Source organism: Megascapheus bottae, chromosome 24, assembly GCF_031878675.1.
Source record: "Megascapheus bottae isolate mThoBot1 chromosome 24, mThoBot2.hap1, whole genome shotgun sequence".
NCBI lineage: Eukaryota > Metazoa > Chordata > Mammalia > Rodentia > Geomyidae > Megascapheus > Megascapheus bottae.
The window spans coordinates 6,531,919-6,536,452 of record NC_143532.1 but is presented as its reverse complement, the minus strand read 5'-3'; the positions used below and the strand labels follow the sequence as shown (position 1 = coordinate 6,536,452).

Genomic DNA, 4,534 nt, shown 5'->3' with positions numbered 1-4,534 from the left:
CACTAGAAAGGCTGAGTCTGATCAAGGCACATCGTATGCTTGTCTGGAGACGTCATCATGAAACCCTTGGCTTTGTACAATTAGGATACACTAACATAAAGATGAAGCATAAAATTAAATGATGTCATCAAGAGACATGGTTAACTGGAGATGTTGAGGGCATTGGTACACAGCTTATTGTTTGACACACACACACACATTCAAGAACATACTCTAAAACAATGACAGAAACACAGTATATGGTAAATACCTACATACCTTACAATCATCAGGTTTTATCTATTGTATGTAATTGCATCTCTAGAACCCGCAGCACTGCAGGTTTACTCCAGAGGTGGAGAAACATTTTTCTGCCAAAGACCATTTGACTATTAGATCACTCACAGCCCAGACAGTGTGTGTGTGTGTGTGTGTGTGTGTGTGTGTGTGTGTGTGTGTGGAAGCCTTCCTACAGGAAGGAGAAAGGCCCGTGTGTGTGTGGAAGCCTTCCTACGGGAAGGAGAAAGGCCCATGGCCAGAGTCATGTGAACACCCCACTCTCCCCTTCTGTGAGCAATGCATGGCTCTATTACCTCTCCGAGGCTATTCAACATCTCTTGCGGATTTTCCGTCAATGGTGATGGAAATCAATGAAAGAAAACTATTTCAACTCGTGATCAACCATGCTCAAACAGAATATTTGGGAAACATTATTACCACTTGACCACTTTTCAAATCAATCCTTCCAACAAAGAAATCCTATGAGAGGGGGAAAACCATTCTATTCCTGGGGAATTCCCCAAATCTCAGCTACCATTACACTAAATAATCTTTATATGGTGTCTTAAAGCTGAGTAAACCACAGAACTCTCAGGATAACCAGTCAATCACCTGGCAACTTGTATCTCTTTTTCCACACCAGTGATGTAACGGTGAGGATGGCATGGGTGAGGACCCTTCTGTGAGCATGCCTTTAGTCCCAGCATCAAGGTCTACTGTAAGTGGCTGGTGGAAGGTATGCCAGCCTACATTCTCTCTAAGCATCAATCCTCTTTGACTCTCTCTAATCCAATAACTTCTTCATGTCTTTTTTAAAGGAAGATCTTCTGAGGGTTCAAATAACTACTTTCTCCCTAAACCTCTACTTCCTCCATCACAGCGTGTCTCTTTGATTCCATTTCAGAATTTCCTGCTCCTGATTTTAGAGCATCTACTCTTACTTTATCAGCAATTACTCTCCCTTATTCCTCTAAGAATACTAACTGCTGTGCACCTGCCTTAGGCATGGATTTGTTCCACATGGCTCTGAACCAATATAATAAAAAATGAATTAATTAACGAATAAGCCCATGACTGGAAGGATTCATTTGCTGAATTCTACCAGATGTTTGAAAAAGAATGCCTGAGATTATTCCAAAAAGAAAAAGGGAAAGAATGCTACCATGCCATGAAGTCAGATTCCTATCCTGCATTTATGGAAAATACAAACAATAAGCTACTGATGACCAACTCACTCTTCAGTAGACTTTTCTTCATTTACGAGTCCTTCTTAGGACCCTGCTCTTAAGTGACCAGGTTTCCAATGTCCCCTTCCCTTCCCTCCCCTTCCCTCCCCTTCCCTTCCCTCCCCTTCCCTTCCCTTCCCTTCCCTTCCTTTTCCTTCCCTTCCCTTCAGGTCCCCTCCTCTCCCTTTCCTCTTCTACTCCCTCCTCTCCTTTCTCCTCTCTTCTCCTCCCTTTTTGTTGTGAAAGTATCTGGGATGGTAAAGCTACAGGAGGAAGCCTCTGTGGAACAGACAATCGGGAACTGAGAAACATCATCCCAACAGCCCCCTCCCCTTTCACTCTGGAGGGATATGCTTCTCAGTACTGAGGAGACACATTATTATTGGCTTTCTAGCTAAACCCAGTAAATATCTGGCGCAGATGCAATTGGTCCTTAATATCCTCTGATTTTAGGAAAGTCTATAAATAATTTGGATTTAGTTCAATTTATTCCAAAATTGCATGTTCTTAATAAGGTTTACTACCCTGGCAGAGGAAGGGTCTGCTGGTTCAGTACCCTTATAAAACATATACATGTGTGAGCAAATCATTGTCTAGAAGCATACTTAGGTACTACCTCACTTAGGTGAGTATTTTTAACAAAACAGCCACAATTAGAAGAGCTGATGAAACTAAATCCACAGTTAGGACAACAGATTCTCCCTGCCTTATGTAGGCCCTGTTACTTAGAGATTTTTAAAAACATAAAAGTAAAAAAAAACGTTGGGAGAGCCCTTCTCATTCTTTACGGTGGGATTTCACTTGGGGTTGGGACAGAGATTTCCATATCTAAGTATTTCAGCACAGGAATATATAAAAGCCATTTATGCAAAGTGATATGCAATGCCTGCCCCCCTGCATCAGTAAGAAGTAATGGAGATGGGAATGTCCACATTCCTGGGCAGATGTCACAGGAATCTACATCGCTATGTCACCCCCTCTTTCTATATTCTGTTCCGTAATGTGAGTAAAGTGGACTTCTGTTAAAAGAATGAGGTTTTGTTGCCAGGACCTGTTTGGGACATTTCTTCCTAAGTGGAATACACAACAAGGAAGGGGTTTGGGATGGGGTGAGGGGTTCAGGGAAGCGACTGTTTCCAGCTCAGAAGGAGTGGATGAAGCCCAGCAATGCATTCAAGAAGCCCGTGGCTCCTCTAGCTGCGGGCAGTGGCTAACGTGGTCAACCAGAATCAACACTGTGGAACGCAGCAGTGTTTTGCTGTGCAGCTCCGAAAACTCTCGGTCGAGGTTCCTAGGATCCAGTAACCCATGGATAAAATGAGCTGTGGATGCCCAGACTCAGGTCAGGGCTGCAGATTTCAGTCCATGTGTCTGTCCCACAGCTCGCTCTCAGAGGGGTGACACCTCTCGAGAACACCAGCAAGTCCATCATCTGACAGTCGGCCTCCATCTTTGAGCAGCTTCTAGAGAAGAGGATGATGAGTCTCAGGAAAGATGCCCCCACTGGACAGACACAGAGACTCTTTATGGTCAGCCAGCCAGATCAATTCTGCTTGTACCTGAGCAACAGTATCTCCATCATCGGCTTGTCCCTGAAGCCAAAGCTTAGGGAATCAAGTGCAATCACTCACTGAAACCTGAGGGTCAGACCTCCCCAAATCTTGTGCCAGTGGAAGCTGGACGTTGGAAAGCTGTGTAAAAGCACAGCTATCTCAGGACTTCCAGCCACACCCACAGAGTCTTGAAAGAAGATGCACAGTCCCTTAAAACAAAAACACTTGCCATTCGTCTTCCAGGAGGACAGAGCAGGAGAGGGCTGAGGGGCAGGAGAGGGCTGAGGGGGACGGATTACAGTCCACTGCCAGCAGACCCACCTGGACCCACCACTCCCTCATGCCTTCACAGGGCAGACCTGGGCTATAGGGCCCTGTGATGGGGAGGGGGGCAAGCCCAGTACCTTCCTTCCTTTTCCTCTTCCTCCCTTCCTCGCTCTCTGGTTCTCTCCTTCCCTCTCTCCCTCCCTCCATTCCTTCTTTCCTCCCGTTGGCATCAAATTCTCTTTCCCACCTTTATAAACAGCAATGCACAGTGAGCAAAAGAGATTGTTGCTCCTCTGGGATACCCATCCTGTGCCAGTCCATCATGGTCCACAGTACAGCTGCCTCCCTCTTTCTTGTCTCTTATATCATACATGCTTGTGAGAGAATGGGATTTGAATGATGAATCTGGAGACTTCTTTACGGGTTCAAGCTCCAACACCTCTCTTTTTTTCATCTTAAGTTTTGGGTTGCTTTATAAACCCTCAGGTTTGTGTCATGGGGTGGGGGGGGGGTGTCCAAGGTTGAAAGGGCAGTAAGGACCCGGATGTAGGGTTCAGAGGCTTGCTTACCTGCCACGCACCTGCTCGCTTGCTGAGAGAAATAAGGAATGCTAGCGCCCCCTGCAGGACAAAGTTCCAGGAGCTCAGGAGGGCGCAGGTAATTCAGACTGACATTCAGAGCCACTTTTGATCACTCCTAAAAATAATTTCATAAAAAGTTTAAACATCCCCACAGCTGAGCAGCTGGAGATAACGTTCGTTAAAAAGCAACTAAAGTGGTCTCTGTGTTGTCAAAGAGTGGCGTGACACCTGGAAAAATAACATTCCTATAGTCAGAGGAAAAGTAAAGCAAAACAGAAGTTGAAAGGATCAGGGACAAAAAAAAAAAAAGGAAAGAAAGAAAGAAAGAAAAAGAAAAAATGGAACAAGTCTTCTATCTCAAAAGACACAGATTTCTTCCCAATGCCGAGAATGTTGAATTGCAGCTCACTTTAATAGCCCCTTGAAATGAACAAGTTGTAATACAAGAGCGGTTAGAACCTTATCTTAAAGTCTCCAAAAACAGGCCCCATTGTGAAGGAAAAACAAAATAAAAATGCAAAAAAACCCTCTAAAGTATGCTACAGCATAAGACAAAGAAATATTAAGGTCCTTGTATAACTATGTGTAAATCCCATCCTGTAGCAGACAGAACAAAAGACTGAGAACGGTGCAGCGCTGTGAGGAGCCA

General features: G+C 44.6%; 1 pseudogene; it reads right to left on the bottom strand.

Moving 5' to 3' along the window:
- Nucleotides 1–2,625: 2,625 nt before the first annotated feature.
- On the bottom strand, nucleotides 2,626–3,379 carry LOC150046841 (mesoderm-specific transcript homolog protein-like; annotated as a pseudogene).
- Nucleotides 3,380–4,534: the final 1,155 nt, after the last annotated feature.